Source organism: Stegodyphus dumicola, chromosome 2, assembly GCF_044657685.1.
Source record: "Stegodyphus dumicola isolate Sdum_Otavi_A_Nest chromosome 2, ASM4465768v1".
Classification (NCBI taxonomy): Eukaryota; Metazoa; Arthropoda; class Arachnida; order Araneae; family Eresidae; genus Stegodyphus; species Stegodyphus dumicola.
The window spans coordinates 208,261,965-208,285,111 of NC_140769.1; the positions used below are offsets into that span (position 1 = coordinate 208,261,965).

The following is a 23,147-nucleotide window of genomic DNA, read 5'->3' on the forward strand; positions in this document are numbered from 1 at the left end:
AATTACGATGTTTATGAAAACTACAAAATAAGATTTTTGATGTAAAACTGCATATTTAAATGGATACTTGAATAAACCAATTTATATGAACAACCACCTGGATTTAAATCAGATTCAGACTGTCAAGCATTAATAGATTGGATTAAAAAAACAAAACAAAGTAGTAGTTCAAGGCACATTAATCGAAATCCTTTGAAGTAAGCCAAATCAACTAGCTAAATCATGTTTATTTTTGTAGACCTCAAATCAGGGGCTACAATGATAAGCCTGTTTTGGCATTCATATTTCAAAAATTTGAATGGCAAACTTTTTGTTGATGTGAATTAATGACGTTTAACTTAATAATTAATATCTTATAACATTGTAATGATATGCTGGATTTTTCATTGCTTAATACTGCATGCATCTTTTACTATTTGTCTATTATTAAATAAATTTACAGTGTATATTTAATCAGATGTTCTTTCATAAGAATTTTTTATAGCATGATATGGTGCTCATTGGGGTAGATTGCATAGTTATGATCTCACTTTGTTTTCAGGGAATTTTATAATATATTTTTGGATATGCTACAAGATTTCTCGGATAATGTTCATGCTTTAAAACATCTTTAAAATAAAACTTTTTTTGTCATATATTTCCCAAAATGTTCACTTGTATGTTTATAATTAAAAAGTACTTTAAGATATTGGATTAAATGTTGAAATGTTTTTGAGAAAGAAAAAAAAAATGGCTTTTGCTTCAATAGAATTGCATGTAAAATCATAATTGTAAATCAAAATTTTATTTAAATTAATATGTTTATGAATTTTGTTATGTAATATCACATATCTTTTTAATATTTAAGCAGTATAAATCAATCTAATTAATTTAAGCAATACAAATTAATGTAGTAGTATGTGGTGTATAAAGAGTTTAAATATTTTTAAAAGAAAAAAAAAGAATGTCTAAATTAATTGAATACTAAGCATCTGAAAACTATATCCATTTTGGTATATAGAATGATATAGATGATATATTGTAATATCAGTGAGTCGTAGAAACTTATTCAAGTTTATGAAGTTTATTTTTGTGGACCTCGCATCAGAGTCTGCAATAATAATGTTCCATTATTAATATTTAAAAAATTCAAATGACAACTTATTGCAGATGTGAAATGATAATTTCAACTGGCTAATCAGTATCTTATACTATCGTAATGACTCGCAGGATTTTTCATTGCTTAATATTGTGTATTTTTAATGAGATGTATTAAGAGTGTATTTTTAATAAGATTTTCTTTCATAAGAATTTTTTGGAGCATGATATGATGCTCATTGGGATTGATTGCATAGTTATGATCTTGCTTTTTTTAAGAGAACTTGAAATATATTTTTGAATATTCTGTGTAATGTTTTTGCTATAAAACATCTTTAGAATGAATCTTTTTTCAATATGTAGACTAAACTTCAGATATACTTTTAATATATTAATGTATTAATAAGATTTATGTATTTCACTTAGTGTCCACATGTGTATTTATTATTAAAAAGCATCTTAGGATCTCTGATTGAAACTTGAAAAATCTTTATGGGAATAAAGAAAAGAAAGAGTTCATTTTGCTTCAATATCATTGCACCAAAAACAATTATAAAGCAATATTATATTAGAATTAATGAATTGATATTAATTTTATTATGAAATACTATATGTGTTTGTTTAGTATTCAAGCAGTATAAATCAGTCTTCATAATTTAAGCAATATAAAATCATCTGAGAGCTTTAACATATTTTTTCTTTTTATTACAAAATGAAAACATCTCATGTTTAGTTCATTACATATGTTATATTTTCATTGATATTATCATACCGTATAATTTTTATAAATAATTTTTGTGTCCATTTTATTTCCGTATAAAAGTTCAGATATGTTTCAGTTTAATTTAAATCAGCTCTGCTAAATTTACAATATCACTCAAATCTTATTTTTATTTTCTGTTTAATAAATCGGTATTTAGTATTTAAATATCATTACGATATAACATAGTACGTTATTATTCCTAAAATTCGAAATATTAGTTGTAAAAATTAATTTGACTTGACTTTTGTGTTGGAAATAAAACGCTGCGCACTACATAAATGAAACAGTCGGCTGCGTCTACCGTGGGAACGATCGCCTTCGATTGTGACGTCACAAATCGGTGGAGCAGGCCTGTAGATATCTAGTTGGCCTTGGTTCGTCCCGTCGTCGACTGACCAGAGCATCAAGTGCGAAAGATTGAATCTTTAGTTCTTAGATTCTCTTTCTTTAGCCCTGTTAGTTTCAGAGAAAGAGGTGGTTTTTTATTTATTTTTTATTTTTTATTTTATTTATTATTATTATTATTATTATTTTTTACTTGAAAGTTATAACTGATGATACTTTTAAAGGTATTTTGTATTTAGAAAGTTCTTGTAATGAGAAATCATTGAAAAAATGGTATCGTGTGCCGTTGCTACCTGTAGTAATATATATCATAATACGAAAGAAACTAACGTGGTATTTCATAGATTTTCGTACAAAAATATTCAGTTAACGAAAGAATGGTTGCATAGTTGTCGAAGAGCGAATATTGTCAACACAAAGAGTGCTCGAACATGCAGCAATCACTTCATTGAATCTGATTATGAGGATGATATGAACAATAGGTTTCTGGGATTGCTGACAAAAAAGTTACTGAAGTCAACTGCTATTCCAACTGTTTGTATTCCTGACTTGGTTATTTATCAGAATACACCAAGGTAACAAAAAAGAAAAAATTTACAAAGTGCATTTGAAAGAAAGAATTTAAGTCCTAAAAAGGCATGTCTGGAATTTCAAAACTATAACAATAATAGCTATGAGGAGCTCACTGAAAATAATATTACTCAGCAATGTTGCAACTGTTCCAACCTCCAGAAAAATGTGAATAATTTAATCACAAAACTATTTTACAGACTGAGAGAAAGCAGCATTTAAAAGCTATCTTCCAGCAAAGAAAAAGATTTAAAAGGAACAGAAAACTAATATTAGAAAAAGTTCATTCAGAAACTGAAGAAAGAAATTAAAAAAGTGAATCAATAAAATGAAAAACTAAGAAAAATGAAAACATATTTACCGAAACTCAAAAATAAATGCATTAATGAAAAATAAGCGAATTAAATAGTCTCCAGACGACATTTCAAAAAGCATAGCAATCAGGTCATTATCCTTAAAGTCATATGACTTCTAGAAAGAAAAAATGGGTATTCTGCTTTCAAGTGCAAGTACACTGAAAAGATGGTGCTCAAGGTTCAACTGCATTCCTGGCATTTTAAATTATGTACTGTTATTGATAAAAAAATTTGCCAAAATGCAACTGACGAAGAAAGATTATGCGTATTAAGTTTCGATGAAATTCATATAGATACAAGATTCTGTTATGATTCAAAATTAGATCAGATATTAGGTCCTTTTAAAAAGATTCAATTTGTATTGGTTCGAGGACTCATTTTGCAATGGAAACAGCCCATTTATTTTGATTTTGATCGTCAAATGAAGGAAAATCTTCTGTCTTCCATTTTGTTTGCACTTGTATCGTCTGGGCTTCGAGTCAAAGTAAGTGTATCTGACATGGGAGGTAGTCAGACCCTTTGGAAAGAATTACAAATTTCAACAGTTAAATCTTTCTTTTACATTCCCAAGTTCAGTACCAAAATATGGGTTTTCGCTGATATGCCGCATTGCATAAAGCTTTTGAGAAACCATTTTCTTGATAAAGGATTTATTCTCGGAAATGGTACAATTATAAACAAAGACGTTATATATGAAGTACTAATAAAAATATCAGAGAAATTAAACTGTGCTATAAACTGAAACCTCAATTTTTATCTGTAAAAGGAAACGAGAGACAGAAAGTAGCACCAGCAAAAGCATTATTTTCCTCCACAACGGCTAACGCAATTATGCATTTGACTGGTAATGCTGCAACAAGTAATTTTTTTCAGTAGTTGATGGTATTTTTTGACATTATGAATTGTAGTGTACCATTACCCCTAGCAATAAGCCTTTAAAAGCTGTTTTCTGCCTTGAAAGCTATTATGAAGTACAAAAAGAAAAATTAAATGCGATCAAGCAAACGATTTTTGATCTCAGAGTATGCGGAAAGAAGACAATTTCCAGAAAAGTATTATCATATCGATAAATTCGCTTTTCGGTTTATTTGATGACGTAAAATCTATAAATGTGAAATATATTTTAAGATATTTTAAGACTGACTCAAGATGTATTAGAAAGCTTGTTTAGATGTGAAGAAAGTTGAAGCATATTTGACAAAAGAGCTGTTAGAAACAGCTTTTTCTTCAAATGAAAAAACACAAATGTTTGAGTCTTCCTTATACGAAGATTATTTAATTAATTACGAAGACATCTATGATGAATGTACGTCACTTCCTTGGGAAACCGAAATTTATGATTCAACGAGAGATATATCTGCATATGAACAAGAATCGCTCACTTATGTGGCAGGTTATATTGCATCTTACTTTGGGTGAAATATCAAAACAATTCGTAGATATTCCTAACGACTCAAATTGGATATTTTTATTATCTAAAGGAGAATTAACTGCACCATCACCAGTTTGGATGGAAACGATGATGAAAATAGAAAATGTTTTCCGTTCTTTCCATGGCAGTTCTTTCTGAAAAGGTAGAGGTGTAATTCAGAATCTTATTTCTGAACTTGAGAAACGTTTTCCCTCCGTGAATAAGAGTGCAATTCGTTTATTTTGCCGTTTACGAACATTTATAAGAGTTCGGCACTTGAATAGGAATGCAACCCGTGTATCGGCAAGAAAAGCTGACCAGAAAGCAAATAAATGGATGAAAACTAACAGAGGATTATCGAACCAAACTACATAGGAAAACAAAATCATGTAAGTTGATTCATATTATTCCTACCAAAAATAATAATTTGAATCATTACTTGGTTTATTATTCACTTAATTTGTGACCTAATTTATGCACGTTTCAGCTAATTATTTGGACTACTATATAAAATATTATATATTATTATATACTAATTTAGACTGCTAACTTTTACTATATAAAATAAACCATGAAATTCTGCATAAACATAAATTAGTATCAGAATATATACTTTTAAAATGTAAGAATATATGCTATTATTACAAAATATATAAATACTACTTAAAAATATTTTAATTATTTTTTGAGTAATTGACGTTAAATAATAATGCTGATGTTCCATAATTATGCTTTCATAATAGTCGTTGCGAAAGCTTACAAAATTCTACTTCTCATTATCAACGTTAATTGATAATCAAAAATGAAAGAAGTGAAATTTGTTTCGTTTTAATGTGTTATGAAATCTATTATTAGCATTAAGTAATTTTTAATCAGATAGATGTGTAAAGTCTTTAGCATGTATTCTCATTTGAGACTAACTGATATTTTAACGCAAAAAGAATTCTTCGTAAATGTAGAAATTTACGTGTTATCGATGGGTTACTATTTACATATATTTAAAAATATGATTACGAAAAAGAGTTCTATATTTAGGGTATACTCGACCTAAAAAATTAGTTATGTTTACGCATATGTGTTAATTAAAAAATTAGTTATGTTTATGCATGTTTTACTTACGTTTTACGCATATTAGAGTTTAATTTAGTATGACGTAAATACATTACTAGTTCATAAATAGATGCATGTGTATATTGCAATTTCATGAGCTAAAATCTCGGCTCATATTGGTTATTAAACTATTCTTCAAAGCGTTTTGACTCTCAAGCAACTGCTTAAGAAACTGAACAGCAGAACTGAGCAAGCGAACCCAACTACGTCATCAGTCTCTTCTTTCGGTTTCAGCCGCGAGAAGCTGATGAACTAGCCCTTTAGCCCTGCATATTTATAGCTTTTCCTAGCTGTTCTGAAAGCATCGTTGCACCGCTAAAAAGGACAGCTTTCCTCCTTACTTTGTAAACAAATAGCTTAATTAACCAACTAGCAGGCTAGTAATCAGAGACAGAAACATAAGAAACAAAAATATCTTAAGATTGAATAATGTCACGGGAAAGGAAAAAACATTCATGGACGTGGATATACAACCATGAGGTATAACAGTGAGGGATAATTACTACAGATAGCAAGTAAAATATACACATTGTAAGAATGAGTAGCAAAGGGGGAAGAGACCATATAAGCTACCAAAGAAAAATAAATGCTAAGCAATTTACATAAAAGTGCAATATCAACAATGAATATATACGCAGATGAAAGCTCCATAATAAGTACAAATTAAATAACAAACAGGGTGTAAATGCACAGGAATACCTCGCTCAGTATTATTACACACACTGGCCAATGAATTAGAAACCAAAGATCAATGTTTCATTGGACGACCTTTTGCACGGATAACTACTCTGATTCGTTTGACATCGAGTCTACATTGTTCCGTAGTGTAACTTACGTCCAGAGAATGCCATGGATTGGCTATGCAGCTTTTTAGATCTTGTAATCCCAAACATTTTCTATGGGGTTAAGATCCGAGCTATGCGGCGGCCAGGGAAGGTGTTGTAAATCAGACTGATGTTCAACGAACCAATTTTAACCCTTCCGGCACAATGTATAGTTGCATTATAGTCTATGAAGTATTCGTCGCCATCAGGGTAAAAATGCAAGATCGTAGGGTGCACTTCGTCTACCAGTATATCTAGGTATCTCATTGCTGTTTGTTTACTGTCGAGGAGCACCAGAGCACCACTTTGTGCCAGCAGAACATGCCCCATATCATGATACTCCCACCAGACCCTTGCACAGTGCAAGTAAGGCAAGATGGATTCATGGTTTCATTTGGTTTTCGCCAAATTCGACATCTTCCATCAGGGCAAAATAAGGTGTAGCGTGATTCATCCGACCACATTACCGTTTCCAATCCTCAGATGTCCAGTGTCTTCTTTCCCGATGTCCCTGCAAAATAATTCTTGCATGTCGGGCAAAACTGACTGGTTTTCTCACAGGTACCCGACTATGCGTTCCTATTATCTGCAATTCTCTGCAAATGATTCGAGCTGAAATCTTGCGAACCGCTCAATAGTGAATCATCAGTACTGAGTTAAATTTATTACTCAAATTACTAACCAAACTATAGCGGGTCAGCACAGAGTGAAGTAGCACTATGCGAGATGTTCCTGTACAAAATCACGCAGAACTAGGTGCACGTAAAAAAGTCATTTGCAGCTACGTGCAGTCATTCTGTATGGATAAGTGATGCAAAATAAGCAACAGCTGCGATTATAATTCGCAAAGGCTGCTATGTTTCGGTTAGTATTCTTTATGCATTCGATTAATGAGGTGCTGATATTATTTACTTAAAATCTGATGTTCTGGTGCAGCAGAAAATCTTTCTGTCAATCATCTAGGCTATAACGGGTGCTTAGAATTTTAATTATAATGTCCTTGCTGGAGCTGGGATTCGGCAGAATATCTGCTGACAATATCGTATATCTGAAGGTTTTATTCGCGGCCATTTGGTAAGCAGTATATTTTAAAGGAAGTATCTGCTATGGCTTCAAAAATGTGTTCTTCGGAAACTTCTAAAATGTCATCAAGTTGTTGCGAAATCGTCAGGTATGCAGCCAATGTGGTGACAAAAATTATTAGTAATCTATACCATTTCCTACTGCTTTAAAATACCAAACTGTTACAGATGTAAAGACCATCAGTCGACTTTTCGTCCCGTGATGCCATCTAACATGAGTAATATCAAACGCAAAGTGAAGATTTAAAATGAAACCTATTTAATAACAGGGCAACCGAATACAAACCAAATAATTGCACAAACCAAAATACAGAAATATAACAAAAACACAATCTCCGCAGCCTGCGGAAAATCTAGGACAAGACGTTCTGCTAAACTGAACATGAGATGCAATTCACGCGAGCCTAAATAAGCTTCGTCTTGGTCTTTAATAGTAGCGAACCAAATTAGGCTTGACGAATCTAAAGCTGATAAATAGATTCAAAGTGTAGGAAAGAGTAACAGAGTAATGGTCACCAAAAGCTATTCAAGAGCTTTGAGTTTATTTGCTTTTATTTTTAGAAAGAAGACAGAACCCTATTGAACAAAGATAAATGAGTTGATTAACCTGAAAGCCTATTTTAACCTAAATTTCAACAATGCTATTTTTAAGCAATCAATAAAATATAGTCTTGATTTTCTTAATTAATATGTAGCAATGAAATTTAAAAGTAAGCAAATTTTTACGTTATAAAATTTTCAACAGACGGGCATATTATAAATAAACGCATTCGATCCAATATGGATTACTTGATGCCAATTTTTCTAATAGGTAATGATAACACTTTTGCCTTGACGAATGAAAGAAGCAATCAAATCAAAATTACGTTAACTGACTGGGAAGGCAACACAACTTACGCTATTTATGATGAGTTTTGGATAGATAATGAATATCACAACTACACTGCCCATGTAATGGGATACAGAGGAACGTCTGGTAAGTAGATGATCTTACTTTTATATTGAGTTTAAAATTCATTAAAAATGACTATAATAAAAGGAAATAGTATATCGAAAATTTTACTCCGCACTGCATTTTTTTTTTTTTTTTTTTTTTTTTGGTCGTTGTTGTTGTTGTTGAAATAAAATTGTATAACAATTGCATGAATTTAAAGTATTAATTCAAAATTCGTAAAAACTAACCGTTTTCGAAAATTTTTAATTCGAATATTCTAAATTTTAAAGTGAGACTTAAAACGTTCTTAATGAACCATCTAATGAAATAAATTAGATCAGGTACAAGTTTTATGGTTTAAAAGGTAGAGAGAAAGAGGAGAATATAGGCATACGATTCTGTGCGATTCAAATGTTTCAAACTTGTGAACCAACTGAAGCAGATTAATTTAAGGTAACAAGCATGTAGAGATATATGCTTATTCTTATCAAGGGTTATGAATCACACACACCATGGAAACTACACAGGAAAATAAATGGGGTGAAGAAAAACTAGTATTAAAAAATTAACATACAAAGTACACTTCTAATGCCATATTTGAATACTCTCCCTCTCGAAAAAAGAAGGATTTTCTGTTACTGAAATACTAGTTCATAAAATTATATTGAATAAAGTTACAGCATTTGTTTTAGGGAATCATTACACAGTTTAAAAAAGAAATTGCATAACTTTTTAAATATCTTAATATCTAATCAGTGCATAAAAATTAATGAAAATATTGAACTATTTACAACCCACAGATTCCATATACAGATAACTAGGACACAATTTTTCTGAAAAAATAAATATTAGACAGCTAAATGAAACTCATTTATTTTGTTTTCTTAAATGTTATAATGCTTGCAAAAAATACAAATAATTTATCTACAGCCATTTGTTAAACATTTTAATATATCACTGTATGGAATATTCACTTTTCAGCCTCGGACTACGAGGCAAAAAATTCAGATTACCTTTGCCACCTCTCCTATAATGAGCTCGATATTTATATTTTCTCTAGATGGCCTCAGTTGACAATTTCGCGGGATCGCCATTTACACAGATGGTTCGCATACTGAAGCAGTCACAGGATGTGGTCTGAGTGTCATGTTAAATGATATCACGAAACAAACTTGGAAAAGAAAACAAAGTAATCATAACTCAATATTTCAAGCTGAATCGACGGCAATAAAGAAAGCGATTTAGCTCTCCTATAGATTCGATACACAAGCCCATATATACAGTGACTCTCTATCTAGTATGGAGGCCATTGGTGGTATAAATTCCAGAAATCCGCTAGTCATAGAAATTCAAAAATTACTTTTCAACATAACGTCAGAATTTCATCCACGGTTATACTGGGTTTCAGCAAAAACGGTTATAGTTGGCAATTAGCTTGCTGATGAACTTGCCTAGCAAGCAGCAACTGGCACGAACTTGCCGGAACATCTCTCATTCCTTTCTTAAAAGGATTACTTACAAGCACTTAATAAATCACCAATCTAGATGGAATATTGCAACAATGGGAAGACAGACTTCTTGTTTTTGTCCCCATGTCTCTACTAAGATGCTTACATTTTCTTCTACATCGACAACGTTTCGTTCAGACCATGGACTTTTCAAAACATATCTCCATCGATTTGGTATTATGGAACTGGACACTTGTGAATGTGGCCAGAAAAGAACTCCGGTTCATTATGCCTTTTCTTGTAGTCTAATGTCCCAATCACATTATTCTTCGGCTACGCGGGACTTGACGTCAAAAGGGACAATTCTCAGAACCCGCACAATTCCAAGAAACCCACGTAGCTAGGTTACCATTTTCACTTAATACAAAGACTTGAACGCCAAACGCTAATCGATTATCGCTCAGATTGGGATCACGTAATGCTTCAGAATCAGAACTTTCGTCTGATTGGTTGTCTCTACCCGGGACAGAAGTCCAGCCGAGACATTTTCGGTGAGGTTTGAAAAATCCCGTGTAGCCACAACATCGTTTTCGTAGCTAGGCGGGAATTCGCTTCAGGCGGCGCTCTTTTTTTCTAGGAATCCTCCCGGTTAAATCAGTGACTCCGGAATCTCGTTTCTCAAAAAAGTCTCGTCTAGCCGGAACTGTAGCCAAATTTGATAACTTCTTTACGAAACCTTTTCACTTGGCCAAGCCACCTGATCAATACTGGGAACAATGGATTTCACAACTATTAAAAACTAAGGGAGCTTTTAGTAAACTGACTAAAATATTACAATTCTTTAAAGAAAGATATTTACAATCATCAACTAGCTAAGTACTCATTCGATAGCGATATTCATACTCATCAACTAGCTAAGTAATCGTTGCATAAACCTTTTTTTATTTTTTATATATTTATTTATTTATTTATTATTTATATTTACATTTTTATATACATATATTTATTCATTTCAATGTTATATTTTTGTTTTTATTTTTATTTATTTTTTGTTTTGTTTATTATATTAAGAATTTATAAAATTTAATCGGCAACTTTGTTTTTATTATATTAAGTACCAACTTATAACTCTGAATTATATGTAGCATATGGATGCAAATTGTCTGCTACTATATGTACTTTCTGATTTTGTTAAAAAAATATGCGCAGCCGTACGGTGGTGGCGACTGCTGGATTCTGCTTAATTTTCCCCTGAGCAAGCACTGTTCTGTTTGGTATACGCATTAGGTCAGAAGCCTGTTCAGTGGTGATAAATAAATAAATTACTTTCGATAACTCTCCGACAGTGAAATTGATGACTATTTCACACCTTCGAGACGAAAATGAGGTTATTTAAGGTTATTCACATGATCTACTTCTGCAGCTGAAAGCTAGTGTAAACAACAAGTTCAAAGTTCAAAAAAGCAATTCGATCTTTAGAGGAGAATTTTGTTATGCAACAGCTTCTCGGAGAATATTACGTTAAGTTCTTTCAGAAAAGAGATTTGAATGAACAGCTTATTTGCTTCCAGGCTTTGTTTCAAGAAATTCACGAACTATTCAGTGCCATAAAAAATATAAATAAATAAACAAATAAACTGTTATATAAATAATGAAACCAAATTTGAATTGCAGCAGGTAGCCATGCCTGTTCAGGAGATTTTAGATATGCTGAATTATCATTGCAGGCATCTTGATCACAAATATAAGATTACAAATATTAGAAACGAAATATATGCCAGAAAATACTTATGATTTCAAACTGTTAAGGTAGAAAACGTAATATAAATATGGAAGACCACAGACCTTAGTAAGTCCTCATAAAGCGGTTTTCAGTGGCATATCTAATTTTAAAACAACTTGTAGTCAGTCCTAAGCTGTCAAAAGTATACAGTAATATAACAATACTACATGCCTCAAGCAATCCCCAATCAGAAACACTTCCTAATAAAATTTTGTTAACATAGCTAAGGCAGTGGGAAAATGAGAGTTCCAGCACAGGGGGAGCTATACCTTTAACATAGCTCCCCCTGAAAACTGATTTTTTAGCATCTTCCTAAAAACTGGACTTTTTCTACACTGTAGGCTGTAGCAGCGACAAGAAGGAGTTTTTGCGATGAATTTTTATTTTAATTTTTTTTAACAAGCTGAAAATGTAATGATAAAGCGCTCTACTTCGTGTTTAGCGGGGGAATATCTTACACAATACATTTTAAGTCATTAACTTGATCAATTTTTACATTATAGAGATAGAATATTTAAAAAAAAACTGCAATAATTTAAAACAATCATAATTTAAAATTTCTGTATTAAATTACCTTTCTAAATACTGTTACATACTTTTTTCAAATCTTTTTACTAACATTATTATTTTTTGTTTACATTCTAAGTCTTTTAATATTTCAATCCCCATTCAAAAAATTTATTTTCATATTTTTTCTTATAAACTTCACTTTCATACCTTTCATAAATTTCAGCATACCCTGATTTTTAACTTATATGCTATATTTCACAAACGTTCCCGTACATGCTGTTTATTTGTTACATTACTTAATTTTAGATGCATTTTCACACTTTTGCTAACGTTATAATGTTCAATATATTCTGAATTTTAATTTCATTTACTTTTTTTAAACCATTCTAGTATTCTATACACACTTTAACTTAGTGGTTTGAAATTCTATTTAAAAAGAAACGTTTATTTTTCGTGATCTTAGTTCTTTTACTAAATTTTCTACAGAATTTCTAATTTCTTTAACATGTTCAACAATATCTTCCTTACATTACCGAATATTTTTTAAAAAACTTAAGTCTATAACTTTTAATTGCTTTTCTTACGTTCATGATTTCCCTTCCGCGTTTATATTTCTTAATTCTAGTTTAACTCGTAATTAACTCATCACTCATAATTCCAACATTTTATCCCTTTTTATTCATTTTAACGATATGGATTGTTTTCATTTACTCCATATTCAATTATTTCCTTACAATTTTTAAAATACTTCTTTTATTCTCCGATCATAATAGATCATCTACAGGTTTTACTCAGAAATTTACATTTACAACTTTACAGTTTCATACCATTTATATCTAAATGTATTTCTTTCTCATATAGTTTTACGATCTTCAAAGTTTCTAACATCATATTTAGTTTTAAATCTCTATCACCTTTATGTGTGTTGATAATTTTCATTTCTAATTTTACAACCACGTTCAGTGTTTCATCCACACATACACACATAAAATATTTCTTACATCTTCTGATATTTAGTCTATGTCATATTTCAGTACTTCAAATGAATTTACACTGCTCACACTATTATTTTTTCATGTTTTAGAGACACTGACTATACTAATTTTACTATTTTTCATACACTAATTGCATCTATGTCAGCACTCATGATAAACTAGCAATTGTTTTGCATCACATGCATAAAGAAATTCTTAAAACCAACTTTTTCAATATCGTACTCAAATTACTGTTTTCCAGATGGGAATTACCAGTATTCTTTGGTTTTACTCTGTTACATCTTTTTAAATTTTAACATCTTACTTTTAATTCTAACATACATCTTTTGAACAGTTTTTTTTCTTTTAATGATACCCTTACCTTATTTGTTCAAATTAATTCTTTAATTCACCTTCTTTACTACCTTTCAGTACCTTCATAATTCACTATGCTAACGCAATGTCTTTCACTGATATTCTGTTTGATAATACTACAAGTTTCCTTAATTGACAAAAAGCGAATTATTTCTCATTTCAAAATAGAACCACTATATTTTTGCACAAACATTACCTTCATCCATTCAAGACTCCCCTTAACCTGTAACTGACGTAGCGAAAGGAAAGGAGACTCTTATCATATGCTCTTTCGACATTTGAGGTTTTTAGAACTTCTTTGCAAGTATATCAATACCATCAGAAAATATACTTGACATTTTTACCCTGTTTAAAGGCAACATACTGTTATAAGAATGGGTTTAGTTAAATTTATAAGACAAATAAACACATTTTGTGCTAAATAGGCAAAAACATTTAGATTCAGAATATTTCTTTTTAATCCGATGGAAGACATCAATTTCATTCATGATACGGATTGTCTCTTGATTTATTTGTTTACCTTACACTAATAGAAAATTTTTATTTTACAAGTTCAGCTTTTAATGAAATAGAATTAAAAACTACGATACACCCGCTGTGACACAGTATAACTCTTACGAACATGTGTATCTTTACCAGCATACAGATATTACCGATTGAAATGAAGAAAGATACTGATATTTTACTCCAATCTACATTAAATTTAAAAAAAAATATTTAAACTTTCATACATTCCAAAGAACAAATGAAAACTCAATAGATATTGTCATGTTTGTATCTATGAGATAAAAGTTTTATGAATGATATTTAAAGTAATGCTTAGAACTTCATAAAAGGGAACATTCACTATCTTAATACACATATCATCAGTTATTTACATTAATCAATGTAATATTAATCATTACATGTACTACATACATATATATTTAAAGTTTAATTGTCTTACAATTGAATAATTAACTATTGAGAGAAAGAGATTCATATCTTGCACTATTTAATTCACATGGAAAAATTTTCCCATCAACCACATTAAACCACGTTTATTAAATTCGCCAAAGCTCTTTTATTTCTCCATTTTCACACTCACGACACATTTTAAATGTAACTATTGATTACCATTTCAAACACCGATATCATAACTCAGTGTGACACTACACCATAACTCATTTTTTCCCTACTAACTACAATTTTATATGTTCAAGAAGTACATCTAAGACATGATCATTTTCTATGTTCTAGAATATCGATTCAATTGCGAACATACTATTAACACTTGCGATTTTAGAAGACTTGCATGTATTAACGATGTCAACGTTTCTTCGTTTTTGTAAGATTCGCATCAAACCATGTCGCATTCGAATGTGGGGTAAGAGATAACTTTTTCTTTTAAACACTTGTAAACAATGGATACAATTTATAAGAAGAGAAGTATCATGCTGTTTCAAAACATCATCATCAGCATATTTCTGTTTCTTTTGACACCGGCAAAATTTTAAAAAATGTTTCGTGAGATTTTCTTCAAATTCTGTCTTACTTGAAAAAATGTCCGAACATTCAATACGATGTAAAGTTTCATATTGTTTTAAATTCTCATGCTCACTAAATATTTTATACCATGATTTACTCTTAAAAGTAACTTTATAAGTTTTCATATCCTTTTTACATGAAAAGAACTTGTGATTATTCGCTACAAAATTCTAAGACGAGAAGCTTCGCGATATTTCTCAAACTATAAACTTAAATTTCTTAGGACATACGCTACATCTGATGTTTCATGAGATTTCAAATATCTCTTCAGATTACTCGTATTCAAGAAACCTCACAAATATATCACATAAGTAAAACTTCAGCGAATAATCGCTTCATAAACTCTTAAATCTTCAACACGAGTGAATCACTTGAAGCATATACTGCATTGTAAACATAATACTTAAAAAAATTGTTATAAAAAACAAAAATACATTCATTTCACCAAGAAGCTTTTCTATTTAAATACATTTATTTATTTCCAAAGAATAAGTTTCTGTATTATACATAAAATATACTTAGAATTTTCTTTCATTAGTTAATATCAAATTAACAGCTATATCCATTTACTGACATTTGATATACATGTTTGCTTTAAAATTAAAACTAAAATTTAAATATATTTCTATTAAAAACATAAGGAAAAAAAATAGTCAGAACATCAACCAAACACAGAAATTTAAATAGAATAGCTGTACTTATATTAATGCATTTTTATAATCTTCATAACATTTCGATTCAAAAAACCTATCACAAAATAAATGAACAATTTTTTTCTGCCTTTAAGAATCTCTTATATTTTTAAAATTAATACATAAAAATATATCTTCACCAATATATTTAATTCTGTCATCAACACTTATTATAATGCAATCATGTCTTGTTTGTGAAGGATGATTTACAATATAACCTTCGCATTTAAATAGTTTTTTAATGACTGAATTTAATTCAGTTTTGATAGAGTTTATGAGTTCTTTAAAAGGTTCATCATCATCCCTTGCCACATCCGAACAATTGTTTTTACATTTGATTTGCAACGGTAAAATAATTTCAAAAATACTTTTATATAAAGTATTAGACACATCAGGAATAATTTCTTTCAATTTTTTTAAAATATGATAGTTTACTTTTAGGTATGTAGGTTTTAGTTTAAAAGAATTTTCATATTGTTTAAAAACTTGTTGAAAAATACACTCACCTTCTTTGTTGAAAACTACCAACTCATTATTGCAAATGATGCTGGCACTCGTATAGACAAGATTAAATTCATATATTTTTGAGGAAAATTCTTGCCATGTTGCAGGAGTTATAACAACACCGTGTGTAGTAGGGTATAATATTTTATTTTGTTCCACACATTCACGTAGATTAATGTTCATTCTGTTTTCAAACTGATAAATCTTAAAAGGAAAATTTCCAATTGAACAATGTCATTGAGTTCAAATCCACGTAGAAACGTCTATCAGAATTTTTTTTCTTTTTGGCAGACTTCATCTAGCAGGCATCATGTACTATCATTGTAGTAATCCTAAGCACTTTCTTTTTCCTCTTTTTTGTTCCAGAATACAGTTTTATTCAAACTTAATTGTTTAGATAGTAACTTTTCCATCGTTCAGCAATAAACAATCTTCTAGTTTTAGACAGGCCTAGTTAATCTGCAGTACGGTTAATCCAGTATTTATAATATTTAAGAACCATATAATCAATGCACGAATACAATCCAGAAGCTTAGGTGGAATAACAAATAAGCAAAATGAGAGCACGGTATGTAATGCATATTTTAATAATTACTAAAAATAACCTTGGAAATGTAGCTTTCATTCTTATTTGTAATAGAAAGACTTGAACATACAGTAGGCCACACATTACTTTACACTTGTTAATTTATTTATAATTAGTCCATTGAATGTTAGGTCATAATGTTTTAGGAAGGTTTTATTGCTTCATACCCCAAAGGGAAGGATAACATTGTTTAAAGGCATGGGAAAATAGTGTTCGAAGCTGTTTGCAATCATTGCAAAATCTCGAATCTCCCTTTGTGGTATAACTTTATCTACAGATTGTCCCAGCCACGTTCCAGTATTATCTAGTCCATCGAAGTTAAAACGCAGTAATGTACTATTTCAACTTCTTTAGATCTCGTGAATTTGCAGCAAAGAAACTTGGTCCTTAACATCGACATTTAATGAAGAGTTTTCATTAGTTAATTCCGGTAATCCCAACTAGAGTCTAATCGATTAATTGCCTGCTTGGCCAATCTATCCGCTGCGTAACTTTTCACTGAGATAGGCATGGACTAGCATTTAAAAACGTAGTGCATCACCAACTGAAGTGTAATGAAATTAATACAATGCTATAAGCTGTTGGCTATTGACGAGCCAAACCTTTTAATGCCAATATGTGGCCGCAGCGGATTGGCAATAGTATGTTCTATTTTTCTCTCGTAAGGTAGCGGTTGTAACTTGTAACGAACCTGACATTTTCCTTAAATAAATTTATATTTTTATTACTGGTATGAAGAGTACTTTTTCTTGCCACATGACTCGGTAGTTTGTTTTGCCGAAAATAGATTATCGTAGTTTTCCAATATCTGGCCTCCTAGACGACAAGACGTGAATCGTAAATGTGGAAAAGATCATCACATCTAGGAAAGTGGCAAGAAGTTCATTCGCGAGGAATATAAATGAGATTTATGAAGACATTAACAAAGAGGATTCCGGTCATTTTATCGAAATTCAATAAAAATTTCATATATAATATATATATATATATATATATATATATATATTTTTTTTTTTTTTTTTTTTTTTAAGAATTACAAAACTTGGATTACCAAGTAATGAATTAGAATGAATTTGAATTTCATTTGAGTGATTTTAAATAAAATTGACGCCAAATAACGTTTTACTCGCACGCAGTACCATTCATTTAGTTTGAAACTGAAGGGCCCTCCACAAATGACATGGTCACTTTTACCTGAATAAATTCCTGTATTTAATTTTAAATTTTCTTGCAGGTGATTCTTTCTCTTACGTAAACGGTGTTCCATTTAGTACCAAAGACAAAGATAATGATATTCTCGAAGGAAGCTGTGAAGCACTTACAAAGGAGGTTGGTGGTATAGAAAATGTCACGCCTCCAACCTGAATGGCTTTTACTTGAAAGGACCACATGAATCTCCTTCTAATGGCATAGAATGGAAAGAATTTAGAGGACTTTACTACTCATTGAAAGATACTGTAATGAAAATACGTTCCATAGATTACCAAACAACAGAAAAAGGCCAAACTGATATTACCCCATAGTAGAGAAAAGCATGCTTAAAACGTGGACATAAAAATTGTTTAAAATTTCTATTGATGTCCCAGCATTACGGAAAGAATTGTGTGATATAATCAATGCTTTTGTTATCATTGTTATTGAAAAGCTCAGAAGGCTGCCTTATTTAGGATTTTTCTTTTTAAGGTTTCTCCTGTTCTCGTTTATATAAATGATAAAATAATTCATTGCATTTTGCATTGTTTTTATTATACATTTCTGTGATTAAGGTAATAATAGGGGGACTGGAAAGTAATGTCGTTTCTGCGCATGTCGACAACAACATGCTAAAGGCAGAAGTGGAAACAAATCCATGTCAAACACTCTTAACCAACATTGGTCGACCATCCAAGAACATTTAAGCCAGAATGGAAAAATAAGCAAAGCATGTGTTTGAGTTCCCCATAATCTGTCCGAAAAGAACAAAGTCAACCTATCCATCACATGCAACGTATTGCTTCAACGGCACCATACAGAATACATCTATTTTCTTTAAAGATCTTGAAAGAGAGTAGATAGTTAATTCTTTCAATATGCTAGTTTTCAAGTACTTGATAGCAGTAAGAATTAGTGCTTTCATTCATAGAACCAATATTTAATAGCTTTACCTTTAAAAACTGAATGTAGTGAATAAATTATTTAAGCCGCGAAAGTATTAGGTAAGTTCAAATTCTATACCAGCAATATATTTTAGCTCGCTGGAAAAGATTTCTACTTTGAGCGAGACATTGGTTGCTGTTTCCTTGAGCCCGTGTTCAAATTCTGGAAAAGGCTTGGATAATACCGTTTGTGCCATAAGAGGCCACGTGGCGATTCAAAAATCCTCTCGAGACATTTCGTGACAGGGCAACTCACGGAGGATGATATCCGTCAAACGGAGCTGAACAGTAAGTGTCCAGAGACCATATCTGTAAAATCATTGATGATTGTCTAGTATCGCTCCCACTGCTCTCTGTCCTGCCCTGTTGATTTTAAAAATTCAGAATTTCACAAATGAAAACAAGTAGTCAGTAGAGTGCAGTAGCGTAGTTCTTTCTTTATTTTCTGATTTAATTATACCTGTTTCGATTTCTTAACAGACCCTGTTTAATAATACTTCCTCTATGACTGGTCTTCTTCAAGAATTATGAATCTTCTGTATGCGGCCGTTTTCTAAGTCCAAGATGAATTCAGTTGTCAACAGGACTGATCTTTATTTTTGCTGACCTTAGGCCACTAGCTGTCTACCCCAAATAAAGAAATATAGTGTTACAAATTTTGTATATAGATAGATTATTTTAGTTGCAATTATATGTGAAATTCTTGTATTCGTCTCTATAATGTGGGTGTGGAAAATCTAAAGAGAGACTCAATGCCGGAAAAGTAACAATACAGGGGCAATGAAATTTGGCGAGTTCGCCTAAAGTCCCCAAACTTGGCGACATTTTGGTCCGCTCCCTGTAGCACCGTAATAAGTATTATAATTGAATAAATTAGTTGATCACTTTAATTGCAACCGTAATTCGACCCTGATTAATTTTCAGTCTGATTAATTTAGGTATTATAATTGAATAAATATAATTGATCACTTTATTTGCAACCGTAATTCCACCCTGATTTTCTACATTCCAGTAATTTCGAAAAGCACAAAATGTTAGAAATAGCTCGGCGCCCTGGTGAAAACTATATAAGGCCGAAGAGAGAGAATCTGCTCCTATTTGCTGTTAATTTTGCGAGTTGTTAATTTAGCGTGACAGTGGATTAGCTTTCTCTTTAGATGCGCTTTGCATTGCATTGTGTTTAACGTCCTTCGTAGTTTGAAGTGTAATTACTGATTGCACTTTGTGAACACTTGTACGAATGTTTATGTGGAAATTTTCAAAACTCTTAGGTCTCGTGCTGTCTACAGTAGCATGAAAATGGGCGTTCTGCATCAGGTGGGTCAGGGGGCGTGGCCAATGACATCACAGAGGGCGGGGCCAAAGGCAACGTCATCACATTAGGAGGCGTGGTCACGAGTGGAGTTGAGTTGTTGGTAGACTTCTGATTGAGTTGTAGACCTCCTGCTTTTCATTTAAAGTTAGTTTTTTATATTGGCAACGGGAAATATTTTCTGCATCTTAATTTGGATGATATAGCGATGCTGCCCTCTATTAATGAAAAAGTGAATTGTATGTTTTAGAAATATATTTTTTAAGTCTGGTGTTAAAATTATTCAATGCGCGACTCTGAAAACAATGTAAAAGAAACAAATATAAAAAAAGACTTTCCTTTAATGAAACTACAAGATTTTTTTTTATTACTCAATTTTATTCTGATACTTTTATTCTTTCTAGTTTTCCATGAAACTTTAACTTATTTCTCAGGTTTTCTGTTCATAATAACATATTCATTTACTGTCATATTTTTTTAATACTTAACGTTTCTAATTTGTAATATTTTATTTAATTTCCACATACTATTTTTTTCATACCCTTCATACCATTTCAGCATACCCTGATTTTTAACTTATATATTATATTTCACAAACGTTCCCGCACATGCTGTTTATTTGTTACATTACTTAATTTTAGATGCAATTTCACACTTTTTTTAACGTTATAATGTTCAATATATTCTGAATTTTAACTTCATTTACTTTTTTTTTAAACCATTCTAGTATTCTATACACACTTTAACTTAGTGGTTTGAATTACTGTTTAAAAAGAAACGTTTATTTTTCGTGATCTTAGTTCTTTTACTAAATTTTCTACAGAATTTCTAATTTCTTTTACATGTTTAACAATATCTTCCTTACATTACCGAATATTTTTTTTTTAAAAACTTAAGTCTATAATTGTTAATTGCTTTTCTTACGTTCTTGATTTCCCTTCTGTGTTTATATTTCTTAATTCTAGTTTAACTTATTTTATTATAATGTTTTTATTTCTGTCTCATCACTCGTAATTCCAACATTTTATCCCTTTTTATTCATTTTAACGATATGGATTGTTTTCATTTACTCCATATTCAAATATTTCCTTACAATTTTTAAAATACTTGTTTTATTCTCCGATCATAATAGATCATCTACAGGTTTTACTCAGAAATTTCCATTCACAACTTTACAGTTTAATACCATTTATATCTAAATGTATTTCTTTCTCATATAGTTTTATTGTCTTGAAAGTGTCTAACATCATGTTTAGTTTTAAATTCCGATTACCTTTAAGAATGTTGATAATTTTCATTTCTAATTTTACAACCACATTCAGTGTTTCATCCACACATACCAAAATATTTCTTACATCTTCTGATATTTAGTCTATGTCATATTTCAGTACTTCAAATGAATTTACACTGCTCACACTATTATTTTTTCATGTTTTAGAGACACTGACTATACTAATTTTGCTATTTTTCATACACTAATTGCATCTATGTCAGCACTCATGATAAACTAGCAATTGTTTTGCATCACATGCATAAAGAAATTCTTAAAACCAACTTTTTCAATATCGTACTCAAATTACTGTTTTCCAGATGGGAATTACCAGTATTCTTTGGTTTTACTCTGTTACATCTTTTTAAATTTTAACATCTTACTTTTAATTCTAACATACATCTTTTGAACAGTTTTTTTTTCTTTTAATGATAGCCTTACCTTATTTGTTCAAATTAATTCTTTAATTCACCTTCTTTACTACCTTTCAGTACCTTCATAATTCACAATGCAAACGCAATGTCTTTCACTGACATTCTGTTTGATAATACTACAAGTTTCCTTAATTGACAAAAAGCGAATTATTTCTCATTTCAAAATAGAACCACTATATTTTTGCACAAACATTACCTTCATCCATTCAAGACTCCCCTTAACCTGTAACTGACGTAGCGAAAGGAAAGGAGACTCTTATCATATGCTCTTTCGACATTTGAGGTTTTTAGAACTTCTTTGGCAAGTATATCAATACCATCAGAAAATATACTTGACATTTTTACCCAGTTTAAAGGCAACATACTGTTAGAAGAATGGTTTTAGTTAAATTTATAAGACAAATAAACACATTTTGTGCTAAATAGGGATAAACATTTAGATTCAGAATATTTCTTTTTAATCCGATGTAAGACTTGAATTCCATTCATGATACGGATTGTCTCTTGATTTTTTTTTTTTTTTTTTTTTTTTTTTTTTTTTTTTTTTACCTTACACTAATAGAAAATTTTTATTTTACAAGTTCAGCTTCTAACGAAATAGAAATGAAAACTACGATACACCTGCTGTTTTTACGAAAAGGAACTTTGATATATTTCTGGAAATGTATATGCTTCTAGAGTTTTCTTTCAATAACGTTGATTTTCATTACTTTACTAATTTCAATAATTCTCTTATTAGCTAATATGAATGAAAGATTGTCAAAAATGTGACACAGTATAATTCTTACGAATATACGTACCTTTACCAGCATACAGGTATTACCGATTGAAATGAAGAAAGATACATAGATTTTACTCCAATCTACATTAAATTAAAAAAATATTTAAACTTTCATACATTCCAAAGAATAACCGAAAACTCCATAGATATTGTCATGTTTGTATATATGAGATAAAGGTTTTATCAATGGTATTTAAAGTAATGCTTAGAACTTCCTAAAAGCGAACATTCACTATGTTAATACACATATCATCAGTTATTTACATTAATCAATGTAATATTAATCATTACATGTACTATATGCATGTCATAATAAGAGCAAAGGAAAAAAGACGGAACACTGT

At 30.7% G+C, this 23,147-nt stretch overlaps 1 pseudogene; it reads left to right on the forward strand.

The window, feature by feature from the left end:
* LOC118201198 (techylectin-5A-like) overlaps window positions 1-18,522 on the forward strand; it is a 34,362-nt pseudogene extending 15,840 nt beyond the window's left edge.
* Window positions 18,523-23,147: the final 4,625 nt, after the last annotated feature.